Genomic DNA, 13,442 nt, shown 5'->3' on the forward strand with positions numbered 1-13,442 from the left:
CAGAGGCACCTCACTTCTGTTCTAACACGCCCACCCAATGTGTATTTTTAGTTCAGTCTCTTCTTTGATTTCAAAGCCTCTCCACATCCCTAAGACAACACACACACTCTAAGGAGACATGACAAGCTATGAAATACTGATTCTTGATGAATGGTTAATAGTTTAACAGAGCAGACATTAAAGAGTAATAAGAGAGCGAGTGGCACCGTCGGTCACAGTCGGTTCATGACCGTCGGTTCATGACCGAAATTCACCTCTAAATAAATGCTACTCACAGACCACGAAACTCTCACATGACACTGCTCTGAATATCACTAAGAGAATTAGAATATGACACACACATTACATAAGATCTGGAGAATTCCTAGAGTGTGTGTTTGTGTGTATGTGTGTGTGTGTGTGTGCTATGAGTTCTGCAGACTTTCTGGTGACTTTCAGTAAATATAGTGTGTAAAAGACTTGTGTGTAGACAAAATGGGCATCAAAGTAACACACACACAGACACACACACCCAGACAAACCCACACACAGACATCCACAGACAGACACACACACACCTACAGACACAAACACACACAGACACCCACAGACAGACACACACACACACACGCACACACACACTCACAGACACACACAAACACACCCACACACAGACACCCACAGACAGACATACACACAAACACACACACACACAGACACCCACAGACAGACACAACACACACAGACACAAGCACACACAGACACACACACAGAAACACAGACACTTTCATACTTTCCTTCTTCTCTCTCTCCCTCCTTCCCTCAACTTTCTTTCTTTTTTTACTTTCTTTCTTATTCGTTATTTTTTTTTTTCTGTCAAAAACATAGAAACTAATAAAATCAATCAAAACTATTCGAAATAGTACAGAAATAGAAAATGAATAATAATTTAAAAATCCACTATTTGGACTTTGGTTCTGTATTTAGATTCATGCTGGAGATCATGCAGAGACTCAGAAGTGCAGCTTCCCTTCACCTGTCACATTTATAGAGCCAGCGGATTGTCTTGACCTTGACATCATTATATCTCATCTTCTGTCCTACAAACATCTTAACACCTCTGAAGTAAACATGAAGAGTCATGTCTCCGAAGGTCATTTCCTCTCTTTGTGGCTGCAGCAGTACTAAGGCTTATTAACCCGAGTTTTTTTTGCAGTTGAAGGCGCCCGAGGAGGCGTCGTGTAAGCTCGTGTGGCGTGGGTGTTAAACCAACTCCCCTGGGGTAACTGCAAGCTAAGAGCTACGGCCCTTACAGACCGCATTCCAGCACGCAGGAGTCTGACCCTGGCTTCACTCTGATTGGCTGTGATTTAGAGTCCCCGCCCCTTGGGGTCTCATTCCATCCTTGGGCACAGCAGCAGCGTGCTGTTCTGATCCAGTGTGGTGGAGTTTGCACTGCGGCTGATAACGCAGGAAGGTCACAGACGGTGAAATACGCCAGTTTTGCACACCAATCACTACTCTGGTCATATTTACACTCTTTTGACAGCCTACTTGACTTCATCCCATTTTATAAACCTCTCTCTCTGTGGAAAGTAACACAGGCCATAAGAGGAGGTTTGAACCTTTCTAAAAAAATATGACATGACTATTCACAATGCCTGCATTAATCAGTTTCGTTTCTGTGTGTCACGTTTATTTACTGTTGTTTTTCTCCAGTATGTTCATTTGATTGGTATGTAAATTGTCTGTGAAACGGTGCTGTATAAATAAAATGTATTGTTATTATTATTATTATTATTATTATTAGTTACAATAAGAAGAAGCCTTTATTATTACCATGCAAAATGAACCAATCAGGAAATAGATCCTGATTGGTTCATTTTGCATGGTAATAATAAAGGCTTCTTCTTATTGTTGCACACACAGCAAGTGGTTAAGACTTTTGAGAAAAGCTCAATAGTGATAACAACCAATGACTTTCTGAAGGTTCACTGCAGAAGCAAAGAATGACGAAGAAATGCAGATCTGGTTTTATAAAGAATCGCTGAAAAACTTTTATGACAGCTTTATTAATATGACCATATAGTCGACCAAATTTGTGCTATCATCACTTGCCACACTCGTCAACATAACGGTACGGGTTGGACGTTATTTGGTGTTTTTTTTTAATCGTCCCCTCCAACAGAAACAGTTTAAATAGCTTGTTGTAATAAATACAGAAAGCAATTTTTACCACCACTTTATCTACATTCTACCTGCTGGTCTAAAATCAAAATGTGTTAATAATAACTATCTCCACAGGGTCTGCATTCCTGGCTTCATGGATGGTTAAAAATAGCTATTAGATCTGCAGGGGCAGAAGGAGTGGGTTAATGAAAAGGTAGAGAGAACACACTGTCCTCACAGATTGCCCTTTGAGCTGAAGCAGCATTCTGTTAGTTTAAGCACCGTGATTTCGCCATCTGACCAAATGTAAAGAGCTGTCGCGGGCAGACACAAGTGGCCCACGGGACACTGGGAAATCACACACATGCACACACGCACACACACACACACACACACACACACACATGCACGCGCACACACACACACTCATAGTCAGAGGAGGGGAGATCAAAGAACGGGCTGGCTGCACAGCAAAGGATGGCTTTGATAACCCTTTCTCATTCATAAATGGAAGGAATTGTTCTGTAGCAGCATTAAAAACTTTATCAGCTGATTCCATCAACAGCTCCATTTTTTTTTATCTCAGAGCAAATCATCACAGATTGAGATTGGAAATGATCACAGGATAGGAAAAATGTTGTTTTATTCTAAAGAATGTATTAGTTATTAAAGATACAGCACATTTGGCGGTCAGGGAAAAACCCATCAGATATCACTGTAAATTCTGGCAAACAGCCACATAGGCCCAATTCTTTTTTTTTTCTGCATATAACATACTTTGACACCTCTACTCTAAACCCCTCTAAACCACAGTTTGATGAACACAGTAATATAACCTGCCTAAAGATGTCTGAAAGCTTGCAAGAGTTCTTTCGTGCTTGTTGAGCTTTGAGTATTAAAACTAATTTTAAGTGTTAATACTTAGTTAATTACTACTAGTATTAAGACAGTGGATGTCAAATAATCTGCTATCATTTTAATCATTTTAATACTAAAGAGATTAAAAGATGGTAATGTTTGAATCATGTAGCTTTTAAATGTAATAGTCTAAAGAAGTCAAATCCCAGGTCCACCAAGTTGCCAATGCTGGGCCCCGGAGCAAGACCCTTAACCATCAATTGCTCTGCTGTATAAATGAGATAAAGGATAAGGGCATGCTGTAAATTTAGCTTTTAATGTCCGATTCCAGATTTAGTCCCTCTTTTGCTGTTATAATATCCTCCTCTATTCTGGAAAAGATTTCCATGAGATGGTGGAGCATGGCTGTGGGGATTTGTGTTCAGAAGCATTAGTGAGATCAGACTAATCAGTGGAGTTGAGGACTGAGCTCTCTGTAGGACACTTGAGTTCTTCCCAGCAGCCCTGACAAACTAGCCTTGGGGCAACATTTTGGGTGAAATATGTGTTAAAACCTGCATAAGGATGTGAAAGTCAGGTGTTCGCAAACTTTTTAGAAGTACGATTGAGTTCTTATGCAGGTGGTTTGGCATGTGGTGTGAATATTTTACACTCAGGACCCGTTCTAAGCTCGTTTGACTCATAAACATTGGCATGATTATGGAAAATCCTTCAGGACCGTCTCACGGTGCACTGGCCAAGGAATCTGTCCTCAGAGCCTCTCTTGGGGTCAAAAATTGCATTCACATTGCTGCGAGTCCAAAAAAAGAAAAGTGTGAAAAAGATATAAAATGAGGTCAGGTTGGATACAGTGTGCACTGTTAGGGGAAAGTTCTGAAATTAAAGATTCTGTATAGACAAATTATTATTGCACACATGTATATTATGTTCATGAAATCAATCTGTACTGATGGGGTTTGTTTTACTGCTAAAGGATCCATTGGTTACAAAACAAGTTTCGACAATTAGCTTATTGGTGTCTTTCAGATGAACTGGGAGCCTTTAAGTTTGATTTGCTCCTGTTTCAATTTTGGAGGTAACCAGACTCTAAAATGTGATACATTTCGTTTTGGTTAAGAAGCAATTCGGTTCATGAAAGACCTAATAATAAAGTAGGAAATGTCAGGAAATGAGTTCTTCTTGGTCATGAAATCCTTAAATATTCACCTGCATCGGTGTCCTGACCTTCCTGCACAGTATGTGACCTCTATTAAAGCACACAAAATAGCCATTTTCTCCAGAGTACAGGAATTCCAGTTATGTGAGATATGTTTGGCTTCGGGCGGCTGAGTTAAGACTACATCAAAAGGTACCAAAAGTAAGATGTATTCCGAAGCACGCTCGCTCGCTCTGTATGCTTTTTGAGATGGATGATGTTATAAGGAAGACAGCCAACATACCAGCTACAAAAACTGTCCTGAGTGTGAAAACACATTCAAATGAATTACCAGACAAACCTTTGAGGTAAAAAAAAAAGCTCAGCTTTTACATTCTAGGCCACTCAGTCTGACTTTGTATCAGCTCTGAAAACTCTGGGATGTTTTTACAGTTAGAGTACAGTTCACTGTCATGAAATCTGCCCTGGAGCAAGCCAGTAGCTGGAAGAATATCCAGACGTGTTGCTGGACAGAGCTTCTGACTATCAGCCCAAACAAAAGGGTCAGTGATGTCAGCGTGCATGCTGTGCTGAAAGTTACTCATAACGTCCTTAATTGCTGGGAAATCGGAAGAAAACCAGGAAGGAACCCGTCAGTCTCCCACCCCCTCCTACGATAAACAGGTTCACGCCTCAGTAAAGCACGGCAGAGCAACAAAACATCTGGGTCATCTCACAACTCTCACACTGGGTCTTATGTATAAAGCTAGATACAAACACGTCCGTAAATACAGAGAAAGCATTTACACACACACACACACACACACACACACACACACACACACACACACACACACACACACACACACACACACTCACACACACACACACACACACACACATACACACACAAAAAGCTGTTCATAAAAAATAATCCGTATTAAAACATTTACAGTAGATCTTGCAATAACTTGTTGGTTTTGGTACCATATAAGGGAACACTAACGTAAAAGTAGTGATTACACCGACAAGTTAAAAGACTCAAAAGAAAGCAACAGATCCATAAAATAAATAATGGCACCAACTATAATAGGAGGAAGTCTTGGTATGGATCTATAGTAGCTGATCCAGTGGTTTTACTCTTTCACAATATCATTTACTGAATTTCCCACCAGTTTCTCCCAGATTCGGTCCTGCCAATTCTCACTAAACATGTGCTTCCTCGGAGACACGTGAAGCCAAGCTCCACATATTTTTGCTCCTGCTACGTCACAGGGCAGCGTAATTTAAGGCGTAACTGCATCTACTACCCTCTATCTACACCACGTCTCCATCTACCCTGTATTTCTGAGCTCACAGATGCCAGCGATTGACAAGTGTGCACAAAACATTTCAGCCGCTTTTTCATTTCATAATTATTTATATCTCTGTGCTAGTGAAACATTCAGGCACAACATTCAACACACCATACGTCAAATAAAATGCTAAAAAAAAAAAGACACGGCGTATACTCTCATAAACTCTATGAAAACTGGACAATTCTTCCCGAGCCGGTGCCAAAACAAAGGGAACGGCGTCGTGAACGAGAGAACAAACAGTGTGTTATCTGGCAGGACCCGTCGAATACATCATCTGTCTTCTAGTGAGGAGAAAAACCGTTAAATCCACACAGAAGCGAGGGCTGGGAAGCAGCTGCATGCTGTCTGAGAGCCTGTATGACATTCCCAGAGCCCAGAGCCCAGATTTATATAGAGACACTTCAGAAGGAAAAACACTGCCCTGTGTATTAGAGCTGGACATAGCACTCTGGGGAGGTCTGAACTGAAATCAACGTGCAAATCAATAAATAGCATAAGTAGTGTTCTGGAAAATGTTATAATCTGACAAGTGGACATCTCATTATGTGATTTCAAATCTAAAATGTTTCAGACTTACAAAGAAACAATGCAAAAAACTTTGCAGTTAATGCAAGCAACAAGCGAAATGAAATCCGGTGGCGTTTGTACTCTTCCTGCTACGAGGTCAATAGATAACTTGTGTTTCTGCTGCAGGGCGACAGACTAGACCGAGGAGATGAAATGCTCGGAATAGACAAGTCTCATGTTCCAGAAGGGAAAACCATATGAGCCTGAAGATGTCCTAAGCGCTCAGATTAATACAGGTTGCTCGTATCATGTACAGTAGCATTTAATCAATTTCATACACCTGAGCAACATTATAGCTTAGTATAATTAGAATTATTCGGGAACTTCTTAGGTTTACTACTGGAAAGTTCTTCCCTTTTTACTACATTAATTTGTGTTCTTCATACTTTCTCATTTTCCTCTCTAACATGATCACCTACCAGATTCCAGCCACTCACCCCCTCGTATAACAGCTACCACATGCCCTGGGTTGACACGGGCTTCCTTCTCTTGTGACACCAGCCAGGTGCATGATTTCAAACCACTTCTCATGTGATGTCACAGAGCACATAACCCACTTGAAAGAAAGTGCAGTTTGCTCTTCTTCTTCTCAGACACCCATGTGATTGACAGGGCAGAAACATTATGCCCCAGCTTCCACCCATACGGCAAGTTCAGTGTTGCTCCCCTGACTCTTCCGATGTAACTGTATGTCAAAAAATCAATGAAAACCAATGCACAATATCATACTAAACCTGTCAGACACACACTTCAAGCGAACGAAAGCTATTCGCAAGCTATTTTGGATTTGGATAATTTTGATAATGATAAATATGATAATCCAAAGCAACCAACGTGTCTGTCACTGATACTGTATAATATTACAATCTCTCTACTGCCTTTACACCTATTGTTTTTTAACCTTTTATAGGAATTGCTTATGAGAACGCCAATTTTGCTAACGTTTCTGTATTTCATTAAAACGCCTCACTAGCAAGCTGAGAATGCTACGCTTCACATTCATACACAGCTGAAAGGTTTTCTGACTTTTAACCCTTTTTACCTTTACACTGGCGGTCCGTTGAATGAAAATCGAATCGTGAGATATTTTTTCCATCAGAATAAACAAATTAATTATTTTACGGCTGAAAGTCTGATACGGAATTTTGCAGGACTCTTGGCTTTCAGTGTGAGATCTCTGTTTTGACTTCTGCTTGGATAAACACATAGAATTTACGTGTCTGAAGATGATGCCAAATTGTAGATACTTATGCACGTGGCAAAGAAGTGCGTTTGACATCACCTTTTACTTTGAAGATATAAACATATAAAGATATATGAAAAACCTAATCTTGTTTTTTTCTAGGACTTTTTCTTTAACGATCCTGTGAGAAATTTGCCCCAGTAGGGTAGGTAAAAACAGAAATACTTCTACGAAAAATATACGAATTCTTAAAGTCTTGAGTGTCTACTTTCATACAGTATGAGCCATTAAACAACACTGTGGTATTTGAAATGAGAAAGAACTTCATTTCTGAACCAGGGATTGGGGACTCGAGACTTGAAACTTGCTTGACAAATATTAAAAAAAGTCTCAACTTGACTTTGACTTGACATTCATGACTTGAGACTTACTTGTGACTTGCACATGTGTGACTTACTCCCACCTCTGTGCTGAACACAGGCACCCCAAAACAGGCCTCTGGTAGAAAGAGTTCAAATCGTAGATTGTTACTGCTGATATGATGCGTATATAAAATCCACCAATATTAGAACAAACACCAATTCGGTCGTGTCTGATGAAGAAAGGTAAACAGAGCATATCCTTGCTGCATCAAGCTTACAATGAAGAGAGTTTTCTGCTTATTTTCGTATTCTGATTGAACTTACAGTCCTTGCTTCATGTCACAGCTTGACTAGAGCCATACTGTTTCTAGTTAAACATCAAACCTAATAGCTCGAGTGTAGTGCTAGATGTTTTTGCATCAGGGGAAAGACTACAAGTTAAATCTGAATATAAGTATCTCAGTGTTCTGACTGATTCCAGACTCTCATTTAAGGCACAGGATAAAAAGGTCTGTAACCGGGTCAGACTTTAGATTGTTTCATGATTATACAGTATGTCATCAGAGGCTGAGTTGATGTATGTGCATTCCATGATTATTTCTCACAACACTTATTTAAACTGGTTGCAAGCTAGCGTAACTACTCTAAAACCACTGGAGTCTTTCTATAAACAATCACTAAAAAATCTCTTATCATTCAGTCTTATCATTGCTCAATTCTAAAAAATAATAATAATAATAATATTTGTTAAGATGCTAATATTTGACAACCTGATCAGATACATGTAGACATTTCTCTTATATTTAAGACTATATATAGCCTGACTTCACCATTAAAACAGTGTGTGAATATTAGAACAACTGCTCATCGGTCCACCCGGGGGGTGGGGAAAGAGGGGACTGTATTATTCCTCTCAGAAAATGTATCCTAAGTCTGTAACCTAGTGAACAAGTGTTCATCGTATTCATCGATAGAGACTAAAAATAACTTCTGTACGTCGCTTTGGATAAGGGTGTCTGCCAAATGCCGTAAATGTAAATGTAAAATGTAAATTTAATCAGTCTGTATTCTCAGTCAAAGCTGCAAGGGACTTCGACTCTTTCCTTTCTACAAAAGCAGGTGATTCACTCTGCCATGCAGAAGCCCTGATCAACAAACTTCCTCTTGTGGATTTTTATGCCACGCTGACAGACAGGAGACTCAGAGTCACTTCTAGAGCCTGCGTCTTAGCAGTACTGTAAATCTCCCAGGTGAGAGAAAAAAGGAAAGCTCTTGAGGATTCCTGCTATGACTTTAAACCAGTTGCGTACTGGCGAATGCTTTGGTGCTTTGTTTCTTCAAAGCTTTCTGGAGAATAATATGGATCTGTTTTCTCCCCAAGCCATATGTTTAAATCAAAGTGTGGTTAAACCACACAATTACAGGCGGGGGTGCTGGAACTTGTACTGTGCCTGCTTTATTTTTTACTTAATTATTGACCCAGTCTAAAAATGCTATCACTCTTAACCTAAAAAAGTCCACTATATTTATGATTTTTAATGACTAGAGAATATAATACAGTACATGCTATTGGGGCTTGAATTTTATGTAGAGAAAGTCCAAATATGCACAAGCTCTCAGGTCAGCATCTGACTAGTGTCACATTTCTCTCAATCAATCTAACAAATGTAAACCAGAATCACAAAAATATGCATTTCCACTGGAACAAGTACAAAAAAGTAATCATTCCCAATTAACGGCTTTGAAACTGGCATTGACTCAATTTAAGCTGTTGGGCTGTGAAAGTAATCATTTAAATAAACCAAAGCAGTATTCGGATTGAGTTTAAACTCTTGCCAAAAATTAATTCCCAATGATAATACAATAGCATGTGTGTTGACATGGCAGCGCTTCTAAACAAAACATTCCTCCGTCAATAGAAACACATGGTTCAAACCTTAAGGACGTCAGAGCGCAGACTGTAAAGGACCTGAAGCGACACGCCACACCTCTGTTGGTATCTAGTCTTCTGACTGATGCAAATCCGCAGCACAGAAAGCCAACATTCCTGTAGATAGTCCAACAAAAAATGATCGTAGGTGATTTTTCGGGAAAACGGAGCAGGAATTAGAGTGTGCGTGCAGACCTGTGTAAACTGTGTTTGAAGCAGGGATCTGATTATAGCCCTTTAGTTAATACATACTTGCAGCCCATTCTCAGAAAAAAAAGCAATGATATTTGGGGCATCTGAGAAAGGAGTTGGAGAGAGGGAAAGAAAAACGCAAGATGCAAATGTTCTTTCCAAACTGCAGGTTGCTACTTAAAGTCGCTATCTAATGTCTCCCGATATCTATATAAAATTTAAGATCTTCAGCACAGTAAACTGCTCTGGTCCTCGATAAAAATTCCCAAGCACAACAAATGGTTTTGTTTGGATTTAACTGGATGGGGGAAAAAAAAAACTCTTCAGCCTTCATAGCTTTTGATTACATTTGGCTGATGCAAATTTTACACAAATTTCTACAACCAGGGTAAAAACAAGACTTTCAGACTTTCGGCATAATATCTGGAACAGTATGATCCAGTTTTTCAAGAGAAAACAGAACAATGCCGTGAAAGCTTCTTTGCTATGACTAAAAGGGCTGAATTTTAGGTGGCATTTCAGTACCGCTGATTTAAATACATTCATTTGTTTTTGTTTTTATTTGCCCTTTGCAAGTAGCTTAAAGGTCCGGCTTAACAAAACAACACTGGCTCCGGGCTGAAACTTCCACTAGTGCAGATATTTTTATTCGTATCCTCTCCTAGATATTGTACAGCACTTCTGTGGTGAATCCTGAGCAATGCGTGACACTGTTAGACATTTAGTTAAGCGTAGAAACGAAAGCTCATCGTAACACCATGAGAAAGCATTTAAAATATATTTTTTTTTACAATAGTGAAAAGGAAACACCTCTATGGTTAAGGTTCAATAGTCTTTTTAAAATTTCTTCTGTTTAACTCCAATCGTCATGACATGATTTGGACCTTGTAACTCATATATAGTGTTCAGAAATAAAACTCTTGACAACTTGTGTGTATATAACTTTTTAAATGGAAACAAAGGTTTGCTTCATGTTACTCGCATTGTTATGATGAAGGTTTGTTTCTATGTTTAACTAAACGGAAATGTCTAAAAGTGTTGCACTCTATGCACAAAATATTATCTATAAGCTGCACAAAATATTATCGATCTGTTTTCTTCCCAACCTCTAGCTCCAGAGTCCAGGACACAATGTTATAGAAGAATTGATTGATGCATGAATAATGTTTTCAAATTAGTAGCCTACCTAGTTTATCCAAACTAAAAAAAATTTCTAAAGCAAAGAAGAGTATTGATATAAAAAGCTATCAAAGTTAAACTTCAATTCAGTTGAATTCAACTGATTTGTATAGAGCTTTTATGAATTCACATTGTCTCAAAGCAGCTTTACATAAGCATGGAAACAAAATAAAAATGTTAAAATTTAAAATTAACTTCCTATTTATTTCTAACATCTATCTAATGAGCAAGCCGGAGGTGACGGCGGCAAGAAAAAACTCCATAGAAAAAAGTTTGTCCTTTTTACAACAGTTTGTAGTTGAGTGAACTTCACAGAATTAAAAAAATAAAGCCCAGGTCTGATTTCTTTCTAGCCCAGACTGTAGATTCACTTGATATCAACTATATTTTGTGCATAATAGCTGGATACACACGATGAGACATCATGCTATAAGTTTCAAACCTTACATTCATTCATTCATTCATTCATCTCCAGTAACCTCTGAATCCTGCTCTGGTGGATGGTTTATGGTGGATCCTGAAGCTTATCACAGGAACACTGGGATGAGGCAGTAATATACCCTGAATGGGACTCCAGTCTACCACAGGGCAATATGAGGATACAAATTCACACCTAGGGTCACTAATCACCCTACTGGCATGTTTTTGGGAGGTGTGTGGAAACACACATGGACATACTGAGAACATGTAAAAGTCTACAGAGTAATTTCAGGACAACACCAGGAACCATTGCAGCTGTGACATGGCAATGCCACAGTAAAAGAAAATGTCTTAACGATGCATTAGGTAAAATTAGCTGTTTAATACTTAAGTAGGGTCAGATATTTGATTAAATTCTATGAGTATCTACGAATATCTACGAGTAATCTACTGTACAAATAGCCAGAACTTCAGCCCGAGGGCAGAAGGTCTCGACTCCAGAGCAGATTTTACGGGTCTTTTAAGGACTGCGTCTGTCTGACATGTACAGCAACGTTCATTCCAATTCGTACATCACAATGCGTTTTGTTCATCATCAGGTTTAGGACTATGAAAATGTAACATAGATGTACCTACAAAAACAAACCATAGCTTGTTCAAGTAAGAAAATCATGCAAATTAATGAGTCAGTGAGCTGAACATAATTTGGAAAATCCAGCATTGAGCTGATCCTCATAATCACTCATTGTCACAGTTGTAAACACCATGGCTTCCTTCATCCGCGTGCAGCTTAAAGCATCACGATTGATTTAGACCGTTACAAAAGACGTGACACACACAGCTCCTGTAGAATCCAAACAATCAGATGTCAACTTCATAGCTCCTTAATTGTTTACAATTTTGCATCCCAAATGATTCAGATGTTCAGCAGTCGGTACATGGGCGTGACATCTGAGGCTGAGACTAAGCATAGAGTAGTGTCTGTAAAATGACTAACTCATTCAAACATAAACAAGCCTTCAGGGCCGGATGTCAACCACATAATAATTTTGTCCTGAGCTCATGGTGTAAACTAATATTTTTATTATTTGAAAAAAAAAATTGTAGATTATTTGTACAAGTAAGAAAAAAAGATTGAAAAAAATCCACTATTACACCTTTAAAGCATCGTTATAAATATATATTGTTGTAAAGTAAAAAAAAAAACAAAAACAAAAAAAAAACAAATCGATACCTATATCGATACCGTGAAAACTTCTAAAAGTATCGCGGTATATTTATTCGCCACGAAATCGTTAGGTTTTTTTTTTTGGTTTTTTTTTTTAGATTATTATTAATTTGCTATACCACAGTTTGTTATGTCAGATCTTTAATACAGTTTTAAACATTTCTAGCTGTAGTAACTTACAGTGTTGACTTGTACTTATAACACGCTATACGAAATGAATAAAAACGGACAAATTCTGTAAAGATAAATTTTAAGAAATAAATTAATTTAAAAAAAAAATAATAAACAGTGAGTGAAATACTACTTACTTCAGCGTCCCCTTTCATGAGAGAAGCTCAATAACCGGGCTGAATATCCGTCCGTGTCGGTGAGTAAAAAAATCGAAACTGTGTGTTTTGAGCGCTCGCGCGCGCTCCGGTCACCGCCTTGAGCGTTTCTTTTCGAGTGCTGCAACGAATGCGCGCGCGCGCAAAGCAAATCCACCAGTACAGTGTGACAGGGCATCTAAAAAAAAAAAAAAGAAAAAAAAAAAAAGAAAAGAAAACCAGGATATTACGCCCGAGGAGGAGCAATACGGCGTCAGAAAATCTACGGCTCTGTATTGAGAGTCCACACAGTTCAAAATGCACGCGTCAGATGCCTGTTTGTGATGATAAGGGAAGAAATAAAACAAAAATAAAATAAAATAAAAAGCCGAAAGCAGAGATCGACCAGCGCGCGTGTGTGGTCACGTGCACAATGTGCCACACGCACATGCCTCGAGACACGTGGAATGAATAACGTTAAGGACGCGTCACATCACTGTGGGTTTCAGAAGGAAAAAATAGGCACAAACTCGTTTTAAGTCACTTCTTGAAAAGTTCTGAGTGGAAATAAACGGAA

The 13,442-nt window shown here is 38.9% G+C and overlaps 1 protein-coding gene across 9 annotated transcripts in view; it reads right to left on the reverse strand.

Annotated features, from left to right (window-relative positions):
• The window catches only part of mical2a (microtubule associated monooxygenase, calponin and LIM domain containing 2a), a 55,982-nt gene extending 42,888 nt beyond the window's left edge, over nucleotides 1-13,094 (reverse strand). Inside the window, exons 1-2 of one of the 9 annotated variants that reach the window (XM_047809909.1) lie at nucleotides 12,869-13,094; nucleotides 9,548-9,658 (exon numbers count right to left, since the gene is read on the reverse strand). The gene's annotated coding sequence lies outside the window, so the exon portion shown is untranslated. The remainder of the gene's footprint in view (nucleotides 1-9,547; nucleotides 9,659-12,868) is intronic. The other 8 variants (XM_047809907.1, XM_047809903.1, XM_047809905.1 and 5 more) reach the window with 8 other exon arrangements.
• Between the last annotated feature and the right edge of the window lie 348 nt (nucleotides 13,095-13,442).

This window comes from Tachysurus fulvidraco, chromosome 2, assembly GCF_022655615.1.
Source record: "Tachysurus fulvidraco isolate hzauxx_2018 chromosome 2, HZAU_PFXX_2.0, whole genome shotgun sequence".
Classification (NCBI taxonomy): domain Eukaryota; kingdom Metazoa; phylum Chordata; class Actinopteri; order Siluriformes; family Bagridae; genus Tachysurus; species Tachysurus fulvidraco.